The sequence below is a fragment of the Phyllobates terribilis genome, unplaced genomic scaffold (assembly GCF_046119375.1).
Source record: "Phyllobates terribilis strain yellow unplaced genomic scaffold, ASM4611937v1 Scaffold_1__5_contigs__length_1240528914, whole genome shotgun sequence".
Taxonomy (NCBI): domain Eukaryota; kingdom Metazoa; phylum Chordata; class Amphibia; order Anura; family Dendrobatidae; genus Phyllobates; species Phyllobates terribilis.
Genome location: NW_027362761.1, coordinates 626,960,841 through 626,980,181, shown reverse-complemented (window position 1 = coordinate 626,980,181; position 19,341 = coordinate 626,960,841). Strand labels below are relative to the sequence as shown.

At 49.3% G+C, this 19,341-nt stretch overlaps 1 protein-coding gene across 3 annotated transcripts in view; it reads left to right on the top strand.

The window, feature by feature from the left end:
- The window catches only part of LOC141273189 (C-type lectin domain family 2 member B-like), a 134,114-nt gene that overhangs the window by 76,467 nt on the left and 38,306 nt on the right, over window positions 1–19,341 (top strand). The gene's annotated exons all lie outside the window — the stretch shown is intronic.

Genomic DNA, 19,341 nt, shown 5'->3' with positions numbered 1-19,341 from the left:
CACACACAATACTCACCCTCATCAGGAGCATGCCCAGGCGTTGTAGGGAGGTCATACAGGCACATGGAGGCCACACACAATACTCAGCTTCATCAGGAGCATGCCCAGGCGTTGTAGGGAGGTCATACAGGCACGTGGAGGCCACACACAATACTCAGCCTCATCAGGAGCATGCCCAGGCGTTGTAGGGAGGTCATACAGACACGTGGAGGCCACACACAATACTCAGCCTCATCAGGAGCATGCCCAGGCGTTGTAGGGAGGTCATACAGGCACGTGGAGGTCACACACAATACTCAGCCTCATCAGGAGCATGCCCAGGCGTTGTAGGGAGGTCATACAGGCACGTGGAGGCCACACACAATACTCAGCCTCATCAGGAGCATGCCCAGGTGTTGTAGGGAGGTCATACAGGCACGTGGAGGCCACACACAATACTCAGCCTCATCAGGAGCATGCCCAGGCGTTGTAGGGAGGTCATATAGGCACGTGGAGGTCACACACAATACTCAGCCTCATCAGGAGCATGCCCAGGCGTTGTAGGGAGGTCATACAGGCACGTGGAGGCCACACACAATACTGAGCCTCATCAGGAGCATGCCCAAGCGTTGTAGGGAGGTCATACAGGCACGTGGAGGCCACCCACAATACTCAGCCTCATCAGGAGCATGCCCAGGCGTTGTAGGGAGGTCATACAGGCACGTGGAGGCCACACACAATACTCAGCCTCATCAGGAGCATGCCCAGGCGTTGTAGGGAGGTCATACAGGCACGTGGAGGCCACACACAATACTCAGCCTCATCAGGAGCATGCCCAGGCGTTGTAGGGAGGTCATACAGGCACATGGAGGCCACACACAATACTCAGCCTCATCAGGAGCACGCCCAGGCTTTGTAGGGAGGTCATACAGGCACGTGGAGGCCACACACAATACTCAGCCTCATCAGGAGCATGCCCAGGCTTTGTAGGGAGGTCATACAGGCACGTGGAGGCCACACACAATACTCAGCCTCATTGTGACTTGTGTTAAGGACATTACATCACAGTTGGATCGGCCTGTAGTGTGTTTTTCCACTTTAATTTTGGGGGTGACTCCACATCCAGGCCTCCATTGGTTAATAAATGTGATTTCCATTGATGATTTTTGTGTGATTTTGTTGTCAGCACATTCAACTTTATACAGAACAAAGTATTCAATGAGAAGATTTCATTCATTCAGATCTAGGAGGGGGGATTTCAGGGGTCCCTTTGTTTTTTTGAGCAGTGTATATACCAAATTCTGGATTTCTTGCAAACAGGGTTTGGAAAGGGTTTTTCGGCAAGTGCATTTAAAGCTTAAGTGGTGGCACTGAGTTCTATTTTTGACTCTCAACTGGCTGGATACATAGTTTTTTAAATGGTTTTCTAGATTTAGACAGTATCCTCAATTCATTGATGCCCTTGTCCCTGTCATTTGTCTAGTTTTTTGTATTTTGCACCTTGTTTAAAATCTATTTTATATGTGTTTGTCTGGTTTTTTTTTAAAAATAGTTGCAAAATTTGGCACAAATCTAGTCCAATGCCTCCTTGGTGTATCTGTAAGTACACCAAAAAATGGTGCATTTTTTTTACAATTTTAGGCACCAAATTGCATTTTTTTGGCTCCAAAGTTCACAAAACCAGTTCAAGACAGGAAAAAAAGACCATTTTGACTTGGCACTAAATTCATAAATCGTGTGCTCCATTTTGATGAATTTGGCACCAAAGCCGCAACTAATACCACAACACAAAAAAAGGAAAGTGGCTCACAAAATACTGTGAATGATGAATCAGGGCCCAAGACTTTTTCTCCATCATGGGATCTCATACTGGTTTTCTCATGGTTAACTTAACCCCCCCCCCCTATGGACACTTGGACGAGGCGTCCACTCGTTTTATTACTCTCAAAGTAGTTTTCCTGGTGGCTGTAACATCGGCAAACAGTTAGTGAACTCTAGGAGCTCTGTGTCCTAAATAGAGATGAGCGGTGTTCGACTAGAACTGTTCGCCAATCTCAAATTCGAGCTGTTTTGGGCGGTGTTCGAGTTGTTCGACGAACCCGAACGATTTGCAAAAAATTCGGCTGTTCGAGGTTATGTTCGATAACTGTTCGTGCACCAAAAGCTTGTCCTGCATGTCTGGCGCTATTTAGAGCACCAATCATGCAGGGATTGTCTGCCACTCACTGTAATGCCACAGCCATGGTGGTTGTGGCATTACAGTGATTGCCCAAATCGATGGGAACAGTGCTCACAGTGGAACATGAAAAGCCGGCAATTCAGCAGCGGCGTACACCGGTACCCGACAATTTAGAACCGAAAGAATAGAGCTTCACACATAGATTAGATAGATAGAAACATGTCAGCCACATATATACGAAGTACAGTGACAGTGTTGCTTACTGTACTTGTCATTTAGCGTAAAGGATTTATCAAAAAAAATAATAGTGTTTTCATGCACCGTCTCTTTAAAAAAGCCGGCCGGCAATTCAGCAGCGGTACCCGACAATTTAGAATAGAAGGAATAGAGAATCACACATAGATTAGATAGATAGAAACATGTCAGCCACATATATACGAAGTACAGTGACAGTGTTGCTTACTGTACTTGTCATTTAGTGTAAAGGATTTATCAAAAAAAATAAGTGTTTTCATGCACCGTCTCTTTAAAAAAGCCGGCCGGCAATTCAGCAGCGGTACCCGACAATTTAGAATAGAAGGAATAGAGAATCACACATAGATTAGATAGATAGAAACATGTCAGTCACATATCTATGAAGTACAGTGACAGTGCTGCTTACTGTACTTGTCATTTAGCGTAAAGGATTTATCAAAAAAAATAATAGTGTTTTCATGCACCGTCTCTTTAAAAAAGCCGGCCGGCAATTCAGCATCTGTACCCGACAATTTATAACAGACAGAATAGAGCTTCACACATAGATTAGATAGATAGAAACATGTCAGTCACATATCTATGAAGTACAGTGACAGTGTTGGTTACTGTACTTGTCATTTAGTGTAAAGGATTTATTAAAAAAAATAATAGTGTTTTCATGCACCGTCTCTTTAAGAAAGCCGGCCGGCAATTCAGCATCTGTACCCGACAATTTATAACAGACAGAATAGAGCTTCACACATAGATTAGATAGATAGAAACATGTCAGTCACATATATATGAAGTACAGTGATAGTGTTGGTTACTGTACTTGTCATTTAGTATTAAAATAAAGGATTTATTATTAAAAAAATTGGTGTGGGGTTCCCCTTAATTTTAGGCTCTAGCGGAGGTTAAGCAGACGGCTGGGGCAGATGTTTGAAGCCTGGGAAGGGGGTAATACCCACGGAGCTTCCCAGGCTACTAATATCAGCCCCCAGCTGAATACATAGCCTTTACTAGCTATTAAAATGGGGGACCCCCCCCAAAAAATGACGTGGGGTCCCCCCTAATTTAATAGCTAGCAAAGGCTAGGCAGACAGCTGGGGGCTGATATTAATAGCCCAGGAAGGGAGCCATGAATATTGGCCCCCTCCCAGGCTAGAAACACCAGCCGTCAGCCGCCCCAGAAATGGCGCATTCATAGGATGCGCCAATTCTGGCACTTAGCCTCGCTCTTCCACGCTGCCCTGGTGCGGTGGCAGGGGGTAATAGGGCTGGGGTTGATGTCAGCTTATAATGCCAGCTGACATCAAGCCCAGGTTAGTAATGGAGAGGCGTCTATAAGACACCCCCATTACTAACCCCATAGTCAAAGTTAAAAAAAACACAAACACCCAGAATAAAGTCCTTTAATTGAAATAAAGACACAATTCTTTATTGTTCTAAATTAAACCATACTTACCATCACGCCCATTCCAGCTGAAGCCAACGATCTCCTGTAATAAAAATAAAATAATAAACCAACCTCATCCTTACCTTTCCATGGTTCCCACGACAGCTTCAGCTCTGCTACATCGAGATGACAGGCTGGAACGCAGCAGAACGCTGCCATCCAGCCTGTCATCCCGCAGACACTGAGAAGCGCAGGCTTGCTTGCGCTCCACATTGTCTCTCTGTGACGGCATAAAGATGAGTCGAGGTCATGTCCAATGAACTCGGCTCACCTCATGCACGTCACTTACAGCGTGGGAGAATTCTCACGCTGAAGCGCTGAGTGCAGGAGAATTTTCCCACGCTGTCAGTGAGGTGCAGGAGGTGAGCTGAGTTCATTGGACATGAGCTCACCTCATGCACGTCACTGACAGCGTGGGAGAATTCTCCTGCACTCAGCACTTCAGCGTGAGAATTTTCCCACGCTGTCAGTGACGTGCATGAGGTGAGCCGAGTTCATTGGACATGACCTCGGCTCATCTGGATGCCGTCACAGCGAGACACTGAGGAGCGCAAGCATGCCTGCTCTTCTCAGTGTCTGCGGGATGACAGGCTGGATGGCAGCGTTCTGCTGCGGTCCAGCCTGTCATCTCGATGTAGCAGAGCTGAAGCTGTCGTGGGAACCATGGAAAGGTAAGGATGAGGTTGGTTTATTATTTTTCTTTTATTGCAGGAGATCGTTGGCTTCAGCTGGAATGGGCGTGATGGTAAGTATAGTTTAATTTAGAACAATAAAGAATTGTGTGTTTATTTCAATTAAAGGACTTTATTCTGGGTGTTGTGTTTTTTTTAAATACTTTACTAGAAATTCATGGCGGTCATGTCTAATACTGGCGTGACCCCATAAATTTTGGGCTTGGGGCCAGCTGATAATACCAAGCTGGCCCTAACCCCTTTATTACCCAGTGAGCCACCGCACCAGGGCCCTGGATGAGTTGGGTACAGCGCCAGAAGATGGCGCTTCTATGAACGCGCCATTTTCCGGGGTGGCTGCGGACTGCAATTTGCAGCGGGGGGGGCCCAGAAAGCTTGGGCCTCCCTGCGCTGCAGATTCCAGCCCCCAGCTGCCTAGTTGTACCTGGCTGGACACAAAAATAGGGCGAAGCCCCACGTATTTTTTTTTAAATTATTTCATGAAATAATTAAAAAAAAATTGACGTGGGGCTTCGCACTATATTTGTGTCCAGTCAGGTGCAGCAGGCAGGAACGGGCTGCCCCCAACCACCAGCTGCCTATTTGTACCTGGCCGGACACAACAATATAGGGAAGCCCTTTTTTTCTTAATTATTTCATGAAATAATTTAAAGAAAATTGACGTGGGGCTTCGCCCTGTTTTTGTGTCCAGCCAGGTACAACTAGGCAGCTGGGGGCTGGAATCTGCAGCGCAGGGAGGCCCAAGCTTTCTGGGCCACCCCCGCTGCAAATTGCAGTCCGCAGCCACCCCGGAAAATGGCGCGTTCATAGAAGCGCCATCTTCTGGCGCTGTACCCAACTCATCCAGGGCCCTGATGCGGTGGCTCACTGGGTAATAAAGGGGTTAGGGCCAGCTTGGCATTATCAGCTGGCCCTAAGCCCAAAATTCATGGGGTCACGCCAATATTAGACATGACCACCATGAATTTCTAGTAAAGTATTTAAAAAAAACACAACACCCAGAAAAAAGTCCTTTAATTGAAATAAACACACAATTCTTTATTGTTCTAAATTAAACCATACTTACCATCACGCCCATTCCAGCTGAAGCCAACGATCTCCTGCAATAAAAGAAAAATAATAAACCAACCTCATCCTTACCTTTCCATGGTTCCCACGACAGCTTCAGCTCTGCTACATCGAGATGAGAGGCTGGACCGCAGCAGAACGCTGCCATCCAGCCTGTCATCCCGCAGACACTGAGAAGAGCAGGCTTGCTTGCGCTCCACAGTGTCTCTCTGTGAGGGCATCCAGATGAGCCGAGTTAATGTCCAATGAACTCGGCTCACCTCATGCACGTCACTGACAGCGTGGGAAAATTCTCCTGCACTCAGCGCTTCAGCGTGGGAGAATTCTCACACTGAAGCGCTGAGTGCAGGAGAATTCTCCCACGCTGTCAGTGACGTGCAGGAGGTGAGCTGAGTTCATTGGACATGAGCTCACCTTATGCACGTCACTGACAGCGTGGGAAAATTCTCCTGCACTCAGCGCTTCAGCGTGGGAGAATTCTCACGCTGAAGCGCTGAGTGCAGGAGAATTCTCCCACGCTGTCAGTGACGTGCAGGAGGTGAGCTGAGTTCATTGGACATGAGCTCACCTTATGCACGTCACTGACAGCGTGGGAGAATTCTCCTGCACTCAGCGCTTCAGCGTGAGAATTTTCCCACGCTGTCAGTGACGTGCATGAGGTGCGCCGAGTTCATTGGACATGAACTCGTCTCATCTTTATGCCGTCACAGCCAGACACTGCAGAGCGCAAGCAAGCCTGCGCTTCTCAGTGTCTGCAGGATGACAGGCTGGATGGCAGCGTTCTGCTGCGGTCCAGCCTGTCATCTCGATGTAGCAGAGCTGAAGCTGTCGTGGGAACCATGGAAAGGTAAGGATGATGTTGCTTTATTATTTTTCTTTTATTGCAGGAGATCGTTGGCTTCAGCTGGAATGGGCGTGATGGTAAGTATGGTTTAATTTAGAACAATAAAGGATTGTGTCTTTATTTCAATTAAAGGACTTTATTCTGGGTGTTTGTGTTTTCTTTTAACTTTGACTATGGGGTTAGTAATGGGGGTGTCTTATAGACGCCTCTCCATTACTAACCTGGGCTTGATGTCAGCTGGCATTATAAGCTGACATCAACCCCAGCCCTATTACCCCCTGCCACCGCTACAGGGCAGCGTGGAAGAGCGAGGCTAAGTGCCAGAATTGGCGCATCCTATGAATGCGCCATTTCTGGGGCGGCTGACGGCTGGTGTTTCTAGCCTGGGAGGGGGCCAATATTCATGGCTCCCTTCCTGGGCTATTAATATCAGCCCCCAGCTGTCTGCCTAGCCTTTGCTAGCTATTAAATTAGGGGGGACCCCACGTCATTTTTTTGGGGGGGTCCCCCATTTTAATAGCTAGTAAAGGCTATGTATTCAGCTGGGGGCTCATATTAGTAGCCTGGGAAGCTCCGTGGGTATTACCCCCTTCCCAGGCTTCAAACATCTGCCCCAGCTGTCTGCTTAACCTCCGCTAGAGCCTAAAATTAAGGGGAACCCCACGCCAATTTTTTTTAATAATAAATCCTTTATTTTAATACTAAATGACAAGTACAGTAACCAACACTATCACTGTACTTCATATATATGTGACTGACATGTTTCTATCTATCTAATCTATGTGTGAAGCTCTATTCTGTCTGTTATAAATTGTCGGGTACCGCTGCTGAATTGCCGGCAGGCTTTTTTAAAGAGACAGTGCATGAAAACACTATTATATTTTTTAATAAATCCTTTACACTAAATGACAAGTACAGTAAGCAACACTGTCACTGTACTTCATATATATGTGACTGACATGTTTCTATCTATCTAATCTATGTGTGAAGCTCTATTCTGTCTGTTATAAATTGTCGGGTACCGCTGCTGAATTGCCAGCCGGCTTTTTTAAAGAGACAGTGCATGAAAACACTATTATATTTTTTAATAAATCCTTTACACTAAATGACAAGTACAGTAAGCAACACTGTCACTGTACTTCATATATATGTGACTGACATGTTTCTATCTATCTAATCTATGTGTGAAGCTCTATTCTGTCTGTTATAAATTGTCGGGTACAGATGCTGAATTGCCGGCCGGCTTTTTTAAAGAGACAGTGCATGAAAACACTATTATATTTTTTAATAAATCCTTTACACTAAATGACAAGTACAGTAAGCAACACTATCACTGTACTTCATATATATGTGACTGACATGTTTCTATCTATCTAATCTATGTGTGAAGCTCTATTCTGTCTGTTATAAATTGTCGGGTACCGCTGCTGAATTGCCAGCCGGCTTTTTTAAAGAGACAGTGCATGAAAACACTATTATATTTTTTAATAAATCCTTTACACTAAATGACAAGTACAGTAAGCAACACTGTCACTGTACTTCATATATATGTGACTGACATGTTTCTATCTATCTAATCTATGTGTGAAGCTCTATTCTGTCTGTTATAAATTGTCGGGTACAGATGCTGAATTGCCGGCCGGCTTTTTTAAAGAGACAGTGCATGAAAACACTATTATATTTTTTAATAAATCCTTTACACTAAATGACAAGTACAGTAAGCAACACTGTCACAGTACTTCATATATATGTGACTGACATTTTTCTATCTATCTAATCTATGTGTGAGGCTCTATTCCTTCTTGTCTAAATTGTCGGGTACCGGTGTATGCCGCTGCTGAATTGCCGGCCGGCTTTTTTAAAGAAAGCGTCTTCTGAGCAGTTTGTCAGCTTTTGGACACCTTTGAAGGTGTTTTCTATGTGTTTCTATGTGTTTTTGTTTGCCTGCCATTGGTTTTAACGGTGTTCGACGGTGTTCTAAGGTGTTCGACGAACAGTTCGACGAACAGTTCCTCGAACATCCCGGTGTTCGACGAACCGAACCGAACCGAACCCGAACACTATGGGGGTGGCTCAACACTAGTCCTAAATCCCTACTGGATATTCTCTGAAGACAGAGTGATTGGAGATGAGCTAATAATATTTTCTTTTCAATATCAATGTTTAAATAAATGACAAAAAGCATCTGTATCTGCTCTCTGTAGGTGAAGTAATAGAAGCGGTATATGCTGCTCTGTAGGTGAAGTAATAGAAGCGGTATCTGCTCTCTGTAGGTGAAGTAATAGAAGCGGTATCTGCTGCGCTGCTGGTCAAAAAGGGACGTCCAGTGCAGATGATAGGGAAGAAAATGAGCAGTTTTATTGTGGAGTCGAGTGTTCAACTCTGAAATGTGTAGATTGATAAAACTGCTCATTTTCTTTCCCATCATCTCCACTGGACGTAACTTTTTGACCAGGAGCGCAGTAGATTTATCCATAAATCCCTTATATTACTACATTTATCATTGGATTCATTCCAGCATACGGAGCAGCAGCTGGTATCTATTCTCACATAGGAGTTGAGCTTGACACAACCCAACCAAGTGAGCCACACCGTATTACCTACAATTGTCCTCGAGTCCTGTGTCTGCCAGTAGTAAAGTCTCCTGAGACCATTCAAGTGTCCGGGTTTCTCATCCATGGATGTGGCTCACTTACAAGTGTGGGGGCTTCTCATCCATGGAGGGGGCTCATTCAAAATGTGCGGTGGGGTTCTCATCCATGGAGGGAGCTCACTCACAATGTGTGGGGCTTCTCATCCATGGAGGGAGCTCACTCACAATGAGTGGGGCTTCTCATTCATGTGGTGGCTCACTCACAATGGGTGGGGCTTCTCATTCATGGAGGGGGCTCACTCACAATGTGTGGGGCTTCTCATTCATAGAGGGGGCTCACTCACAATGTGTGGGGCTTCTCATTCATGGGGGTGGCTCACTCACAATAAGTGGGGCTTCTCATTCATAGAGAGGGCTCACTCACAATGAGTGGGGCTTCTCATTCATAGAGGGGGCTCACTCACAATGAGTGGGGGCTTCTCATTCATGGAGGTGGGTCACTATTTGAATACATACAGTGGGTACAGAAAGTATTCAGACCCCATTAAATTTTTCACTCTTTGTTTCATTGCAGCCATTTAGTAAATTCTAAAAAGTTCATTTTTTTTCTCATTACAGTGCACTCTACACCCCTTCTTGACTGAAAAAAAAAACAGAAATGTAGAAATTATTGCAAATTTATTAAAAAAGAAAAACTGAAATATCACATGGTCATAAGTATTCACACCCTTTGCTCAGTATTGAGTAGAAGCCCCCTTTTGAGCTAGTACAGCCATGAGTCTTCTTGGGAATGATGACTCAAGTTTTTCACAGCTGGATTTGGGGATCCTCTGCCATTCTTCCTTGCAGATCCTCTCCAGTTCCGTCAGGTTGAATGGTGAACGTTGGTGGACAGCCATTTTAAGGTCTCTCCATAGATGCTCAATTGGGTTTAGGTCAGGACTCTAGCTCGGCCAGTCAAGAATGGTCACAGAGTTGTTCTGAAGCCACTCCTTTGTTATTTTAGCTGTGTGCTTAAGGTCATTGTCTTGTTGGAAGGTGAACCTTCGGCCAAGTCTGAGGTCCAGAGCACTCTGGAAGAGGTTTTCATCCAGGATATCTCTGTATTTGACCGCATTCATGTTTCCTTCAATTGCAACCAGTAGTCCTGTCCCTGCAGCTGATAAACGCCCTCATAGCATGATGCTGCCACCACCATGTTTCACTCTTGGGATTGTATTGGGCAGGTGATGAGCAGTGCCTGGTTTTCTCCACACATACTGCTTAAAATTATCACCAAAAAGTTCTATCTTCATCTCATCAGACCAGAGAATTTTATTTCTCATAGTCTGGGAGTCATTCATGTGTTTTTGAGCAAAGTCTATGCGGGCTTTCATATGTCTTGCACTGAGGAGAGGCTTCCGTTTGGCCACTCTGCCATAAAGGCCCGACTGGTGGAGGACTGCAGTGACAGTTGACTTTGTGGAACTTTCTCCCATTTCCCTACTGTATCTTCTTTTGTAACCTTTGCCAGATCTGTGCCTTGACACAATTCTGTCTCTGAGCTCCTTGGGTAGCTCCTTTGAGCTCATGATTCTCATTTGGTCTGACATGCACTGTGAGCTGTGAGGTCTTATATAGACAGGTGTGCGCCTTTCCAAATCAAGTCCTATCAGTTTAATTAAACACAGCTGGACTCCAATGAAGGAGTAGAACCATCTCAAGGAGGATCACAAGGAAATGGACAGCATGTGATTTAAGTATGAGTATCTGAGCAAAGGGTCTGAATACTTATGACCATGTGATATTTCAGTTTTTCTTTTTTTAATAAATTTGCAAACATTTCTACATTTCTGGTTATTTTCAGTGAAGATGGGGTGCAGAGTGGACTTTAATGAGAAAAAAAGAACTTTTTAGAATTTACCAAATGGCTGCAATGAAACAAAGAGTGAAAAATGTAAAGGGGTCTGAATACTTTCCGTGCCCACTGTATATATTGTAAGGTGGCTAATGGTAGCATAATTGATGGGAGGTATGTATCACAGAGATGGCTGGTCTCTGTGATGCGACCCGAAGTATTTGCCTAGTGCATGTAAGCACAAAGAGGTTCGTTTGGTGCACCTGGGAGCCGAGTTATGGGTAGTTTAGAGAGTTGGGCTGTTCAAGCTACCCACATACCTCACCTCTGGGTGTGGTTAACGGCCTATATAATGGAGGCTGTTATTTGGCACATGGTCTGTTTGTCTGGAAGGAGAAGGACTCCTGTGTGTGGTTGTCTCCAGACTGGGCCGTGTACTGGATGTGTGACACCCCAGGGGTCTGGTTGCCACAGTGATAGAGATATTACGTCTGAGAGCAGGTGGGAGGTCTCTTGGTCAGGGATCCTATGCATGCCACACCTCCTGCCCAGTCCTGGGAGGGGAAGAACTTCCCCTATATAAACCTAGGGCTGAGGCAGGGTTAGTGAGTAGAGAAGAAGCAGAGAAAAGAAGCAAATATAGGAACAAAACAACAGGAGCTCTGTGGGAGCAGTGTTACAAGGAGTCAGGGGCTGGCAGCTGCAGAGCTCGCCCTGACTGAGAAGATTTCTTACCGGACCCGGAGTCCGAGGCTGTGGGGACTAACTCCTACCCAGCAGCAGAAACCGACCGGCAGGGGATTGCAGGTCCTCTGGCCCAGAAACCCGAAGGCACGGTCACACGCGTGGGACCAGCACCGCCATCGTGGAGCGGAAGCCATTAGAAGGTCCCGAGTCACCGGCCATACGGGTGAGCACCACACGGTACACTCAGGGACGTGGGCTACTTATACCCGCCTCTAGCAAGGTAGCCAGAAGAGTACAGTTAGTTGGGAAGGCCTACAACTCCGCCTGGCCAGGGGAGATCCCATCTGCTCAAGGACTGACCAGGCCCTGATTGCTAGCAAGTACTCCGGGAGGGTCTATCTTTGTCACCAGTAAAGACCCTGAACTACACCGCATCGTCTCTGAGTGGTTCCTGCTACCCCCATCATCCACGTCGGCTGCCCTGAGGCCATACCCCTCCCGTTGGGGGTTATACCATCCACGCTGCACCATCCTTCCACCGGCCTCAGCGGTCTGCCCTGCAGCGGCAGCTCCATAGCTGCATTCAACGGGTGGCGTAGTCATCCACCATCTACTGCTAATAGACTGCCACTTAGTCTGACTCCCTGGGCACGGACCGGGTCACCGCCACGAGACTACTACCCCCATCTGATCCGGCTCCGGGTAGGCTCCCGCGTGCGCAACGCTGCGCGACTCAGGCCCAGGGGCGCGTCAACTTTTGGCGTAGTCGGCAGGATCTCGTGCCCGCAACCACCGGGTACTGCGTGCCTGAAAAAGAGACTTTTAAAACTTACCATCCGTGAAGTTTTCCCGCCATCCGGCGCCATCTTCAGCCTTCTTCCTGCCATCCGAGAAGATTCCCGCCATCCGGCGCCATCTTCAGCCTTCTTCCCGCCATCCGTGGAGTTTTCCCGCCGTTGGACGCCATCTTGAAGACGCCGCGCGGGAAGAAGAGGGGCGTGGACTCCGAAAGCGCGCGAGAACTGAAGCCCCGCCTCACGTCCGGACGTTGCGTAAGGTCCTGGAAGGAGCCCAGCAGACGCCGACGTCACAGGAGCGCGACGGAAGGTCCTCAACCCTGACGATCCACTGCGGAGCCGCGGCCTACGGAAGAGGATCATCGCAAGGTAGGCCACGGTCCACTAGGGGGGAGAAGGATGTCGGATACGGAGGAGAGCTTCACCGCTCCAACCTCCGCCAGCGCCACCGCTGTGGCGGTCATGCCTTTTACCATGCCCTATATCCCGGGGGCAGGCTGGCTACCCCAGTACTCAGGGGAGTCACATACCCTGCAGGACTTTAGAGAAAAACTGGATAGCCTCTTCCAGGTGTACCCCCTCACAGAAGAGCAAAAAGTGAGCATCCTGGTGGCCCAATTAACCGGGGCAGCCCAAAGGGAGGTAAAGTCCTGGCCACCTGGGGGGAGGACTGTCGCAGGGATACTAACCCGGCTGAGGGACACCTTTGATACCCGCACCTCAGCCGAGATCAAGCTTAGATTCTACGGGTGCAAACAGCGGGCACATGAGAGTATAAGGGACTATACCCTGAACCTACAAGAGGCCCTGAGAGCCGTTAAGCAGACCGACCCTGACGGCGTGGGAGACGAGGACAGGCTGTTGACTGAACAATTTATAGAGGGTTTATATTGCAATGCCCACCGAACCCAGTTGCGGGCAATGGCCTTACAGGACCCTCATCTGGGATTTGCACAGTTCAAGGACAGAGCCATCCGGGTGCTCCGAGAACCGGCACCGGATGGCGTTGTGACCCACAGGCGCCCAGCTATCACTTACCACCAGGAGGCGGCGCCCTTGTCGGCAGGGCCTGTGGGGGCTGATGCGCAGGCTTTGAACAATGACCCGGCCCTAGACCTGCACCATCAGGTCCAAGAGCTAGCTAAAAGCGTTGCTGCGCTAACCCGAACTGTGCAGTCTTTACAGGTTTCTACTCCAGGGAAGATCCAGCTGGCATCCGGACCGGAGGACATCCCGTGGCGTCGACCAAGGAGGACCCCACCGGCCAGAGGAAGACCCAGTGACCGATACGACGAGGACGGACGACCCATCTGCCGACGCTGAAATCAACCCGGACATATGGCAAGGTACTGTCCTTTAAACTGGCACAACCTGGGGGTAGAGGGCCAACCCCCAGGAAAAAGATCACCAGGCCCATCGAACTGGCGTGACAAATATGTGGGAGGACGTCCAGTCTTGCCTGTGGTACTGGATGGCATCCCTATGAGTGCCCTACTGGACACCGGATCACAGGTCACCACCATCCCGTACGTGCTCTTCAAGCAGTACTGGAATGACTCGGATATTACCCGCTACCCTGACGACGATTTGAGTATCATCGCCAGCAATGGTCAGCCCGTGCCACAGATCAGATTTAAAGAGGTGACCATTAAAATTGGTAGAGTTGAACTGGCAGCACAGGGACTGATCATTGTAGACATTGACAAACACGAGAGTCACCCAAAGATAACTCTAGGAACTAATGTAATTGAAAATTGTCTTGCAGAGGTGATTTTCCTTTTACAGCAGGTTGCCAAGAACGCCAGCTCCGGCGAGCAGCGAGTGCTCCAAAAAGAGATCCGGGCACTGATGCGACGGCAACAGGTGGAACTCTCCGGCGGTGAGATTGGTAGCGTGAGAATGTGTGACCCTTTCCCTATTGCCATGCCCCCAAAAAGTGAAATGATGATTTGGTGCCGGGCAGCTATTGGTCTGAGAGGTAGAGATTACCAGGCAATGGTAGAACCAGTTTACTCAGACAGTAGGCCCACCATCTTGACAGCACGGGGGGTGGTTAATGTACGCCATGGGAGGGTGCCCGTTCGCATAATCAATATCGGGAAGAGGGAAGTGTACCTGCCCCGGTATGCCACGCTAGCCAGATTATATACCATTAACCAAAATGCTATACAATCTGTGGAACCCTTGCCTCCATCTCACCCGGAGGAAGGTAACGGCTCTAAGAAAACAATGGAGGACTGGTGTCAGCAACTACATTTGGGTACTGACTCCACTCCCTCCCACCAGAAACAGGGAGTCTACCGGGTGGTTCAAGAGTATGAGAGAGTGTTTAGTAAACACCCGTTAGACTTTGGGCGAGTCAAGGGGGTAGAACACCACATCCCCACGGGAGATCATCCTCCCATAAAAGAGAGGTATCGACCCGTACCCCCTGCACATTACCAACACGCCAAGGGGATGCTTAGAGACATGAAGGAGGCTGGGGTAATCCGGGATAGCTGTAGCCCCTGGGCAGCCCCACTAGTTTTAGTCAAAAAGAAAGACAACACTATGAGGATGTGTGTAAATTACCGGAAAATCAACCGTATCACACACAAGGATGCGTACCCTTTACCAAGGATAGAGGAGTCTTTGGCTGCTTTAAGATCTGCTAACTTCTTCTCTACCTTGGATCTCACTAGCGGGTACTGGCAGGTTCCTGTAGCAGAGGCGGACCGGGAGAAGACCGCATTCACCACCCCGATGGGACTTAGCGAGTTTACCTGTATGCCGTTTGGACTTTGTAACGCACCAGGAACCTTCCAACGATTAATGGAGTGCTGTCTGGGACACAAAAACTTCGAGACAGTCTTGTTGTACCTGGACGATGTCATCGTGTATTCCAAGACTTATGAGGACCACCTGAGACATCTGGCGGAAGTGTTCGAAGCCCTGGCAAGTTACGGCCTGAAGGCGAAACCCTCTAAGTGTCACCTCCTGAAGCCAAAGGTGCAGTACCTGGGACACGTGGTGAGCGCTGATGGAGTGGCTCCCGACCCTGATAAGATCACCGCAATTAAGGAATGGCCAAGTCCCTCCAGTGTAAAGGAAGTGCGGCAGTTCCTTGGGTTGGTAGGCTATTACCGCAGATTCATCCCCGGCTTCACCAAAAAGGCAGCTCCTATGCAGGACCTCCTGATAGGCCAGTCCCGGAAGGCCAAGAACCAGAAGCCGCCCTTCAGATGGGAGAAGTTGGAAGAAGAGTCCTTCCGCCAGCTGAAGATGGCCCTCACGGGGGATGAAATCCTGGCGTACCCGGATTACAGCCAGCCCTTTATCCTCTACACCGACGCAAGTAACATCGGGCTAGGAGCTGTGCTGTCCCAGATCCAGCAGGGGAAAGAACGAGTCATCGCTTATGCCAGCCGAAAACTGCGACCCACCGAGAGAAACCCTGAGAATTACAGCTCATTTAAGCTAGAGTTCCTGGCAGTGGTGTGGGCAGTCACCGAACGCTTTAAGCACTACCTCGCTTCTTCCCGGTTCATCGTGTACACGGATAACAACCCGTTGACACACCTGGACACAGCCAGACTCGGTGCCCTAGAGCAGAGATGGATGGCCCGTCTGTCCAACTACGAGTTCACAATCAAATACCGGGCAGGACGCTCCAATACCAACGCGGACGCCCTGTCCAGGATGCCAAATCTACCGGACGGAGGAGAAGATCCAGAGGGACTGGAAGAAGTCGAACTCCCCGCGTTTCACCGTCATGGGACTATCCAGTATTCCCACCGGGTAAGGAGTAAGCAAGCCGCTACGTTTAACCCCTTGCCTCACTACAACTGGGAGGAAACGCAAGACAGTGACCCTGCCGTCCGACTGGTGAAGGAGATGCTGACTCGGCCAGAGGCTCGCCTTGACCCAGACGCTCCGGAGGAAGCCAAGCAACTGTGGGCTGAGAAGAGTCGACTGTTCCTTTACAAGGGGAAGTTGTGCCGCAGAATGGTTAACTCCCGGACGCATGAACTAATCTGGCAAGTAGTGGTGCCACGAAGAGACGCAGCCATGGTGATGGAGGCATACCACGATGGGGCTGGACACTTCGGATGGAAGAAGCTGGAGTTCCTGCTGCGCGAGCGGTTCCACTGGGTAGGCATGAGGGGAACCATCGAGAGGTGGTGCAGAGACTGTGGCCCGTGCAACCTAAGAAGGAAGGACCGTGCCAGCCAGAAGACTCCCCTGCAGTCCATCGTCGCCCGGCAGCCGTTGGAACTGGTAGCCTTGGATCATGTAAAACTGACCCCAAGCAGAAGTGGCTACGTCTACGCACTAACCATCGTGGATCACTACTCCCGGTTCTTGGTTGTCGTCCCCGTCAAGGACTTAACAGCTCGAACAGCAGCTAGAGCCTTCCAGCAGCATTTCTGCCGTCCACACGGGTACCCAGACCAAGTGTTGACAGACCAGGGACCTGCCTTTGAAGCGGAGGTCTTCCAAGAATTCTGCACTCTGTATGGCTGCCGGAAGATAAGGACGACACCCTATCATCCGCAAACTAATGGACTTTGTGAGCAAATGAACCAGGTGGTAATGGATCTTCTGAAAACGTTGCCCCTGGAAGAACGCAGTCTGTGGCCTGAGAAGCTGCCCGATCTGGTGGACCTATACAACCACATCCCGGTAGGTTCCACCAACTGTACCCCGGCTTACCTAATGAGGGCGAGACCTGGTAAGTTACCTGTTGACCTGGAAATGGGAGTCCTGACACCCGAGGACACTTCGCCAGAAGCAGACTGGGACACAGAGAGGCAGCAGCAGTACCGGAGAGTACAGGAGAGCGTGGAGCGAAGTCTCTGTCAGGCTAGGGAAAGACAAGAGAAAACTTACAACCAGTATGCTCCCGCTGTTCCCCTGGTACCCGGAGAGCAGGTCTTGAAGAGAAAAAGACGGCTCCACAAGTTGGACGACCAGTGGGAGAAGGACCCGTACACCGTACTGCCCTCAAGCCACGACAACCCGAAGGTCTGTACCATCAGTAAAGACGGAGGGGAGACCACAGCCATTGTATCCCGGGATCACCTGAAGAAGTGTCCTGAACAGCTACGGAACCCTGAAGAGGAACAAGAAGACCCTCGACCCATAGAGGAAAGGGAAGACATGGTTAGTACTGTGCTCGGAGACTTCCCTCGGTCTTGGACTCAAGTCAATGGCGCAGTTGTGGTACCCGTACTCACCTTCCTTCAACCAGCATCCCAAGCACCTACGGAGCGACAGGTAGAGCTGGAAGAGCAGCCGGTCCAGGAGGCAGAAGACTCCACACAAGCAGAACAGGAGGATCAACCCTCTGCTTATAGTGAGCCTGCCGTACCCCTAGTGAGCCAAACAGCCGGTGGACAGCTGCCCAGTTTACCCTTGACAGCTCCTACACCCTGTAGTTCAGGGCTAGACAGTCAGCTCCGTAGGTCCACTAGGGCCACTAGAGGCCAGTTACCCGCATGTTGGAGGATTTGAAGTGTTTAAATTGTTTTATTTGTGATCACCTGTCTGTTACTTGTAAATAATTATGTGTTTCTAGTTATTTTTAGGAGTCCTTGGTGGATTTACCGGGAATCCTTTGTACATAGTTGGAGCGTAACCCAGGACGGACTAAAGACTGTTAAGGACTCGGGGTAGGACAGACCCCCTACCTGGTTACGTCTCCCTGTTTTGGTGAAATGGACACCTTGCTTTTCTTCAAGACTGCACCCGGTTGCGGACACGCCGTAACCATCCTTATGTGTTTTCTTATTGTATTATTATTGTTTATACCTTGTTATGTTTTTCTAAAAATATGTTTAGTCCCGGAGTACTAAATTTCACTAGGGGGGAATGTGACACCCCAGGGGTCTGGTTGCCACAGTGATAGAGATATTACGTCTGAGAGCAGGTGGGAGGTCTCTTGGTCAGGGATCCTATGCATGCCACACCTCCTGCACAGTCCTGGGAGGGGAAGAACTTCCCCTATATAAACCTAGGGCTGAGGTAGGGTTAGTGAGTAGAGAAGAAGCAGAGAAAAGAAGCAAATATAGGAACAAAACAACAGGAGCTCTGTGGGAGCAGTGTTACAAGGAGTCAGGGGCTGGCAGCTGCAGAGCTCGCCCTGACTGAGAAGATTTCTTACCGGACCCGGAGTCCGAGGCTGTGGGGACTAACTCCTACCCAGCAGCAGAAACCGACCGGCAGGGGATTGCAGGTCCTCTGGCCCAGAAACCCGAAGGCACGGTCACACGCGTGGGACCAGCACCGCCATCATGGAGCGGAAGCCATTAGAAGGTCCCGAGTCACCGGCCATACGGGTGAGCACCACACGGTACACTCAGGGACGTGGGCTACTTATACCCGCCTCTAGCAAGGTAGCCAGAAGAGTACAGTTAGTTGGGAAGGCCTACAACTCCGCCTGGCCAGGGAAGATCCCATCTGCTCAAGGACTGACCAGGCCCCGATTGCTAGCAAGTACTCCGGGAGGGTCTATCTTTGTCACCAGTAAAGACCCTGAACTACACCGCATCGTCTCTGAGTGGTTTCTGCTACCCCCATCATCCACGTCGGCTGCCCTGAGGCCATACCCCTCCCGTTGGGGGTTATACCATCCACGCTGCACCATCCTTCCACCGGCCTCAGCGGTCTGCCCTGCAGCGGCAGCTCCATAGCTGCATTCAACGGGTGGCGTAGTCATCCACCATCTACTGCTAATAGACTGCCACTTAGTCTGACTCCCTGGGCACGGACCGGGTCACCGCCACGAGACTACTACCCCCATCTGATCCGGCTCCGGGTAGGCTCCCGCGTGCGCAACGCTGCGCGACTCAGGCCCAGGGGCGCGTCAGATGCCTACCAGCCTGTGTGACCACAGTGCTGGCTAACCAGAGTTTTTGCTAAACGGACTGTTTTCTTTGCTTTTGCCTGAACTAAAGGCTGTTTGTTTGCATTTTGCTTTTGATCGGTTTATGAAGC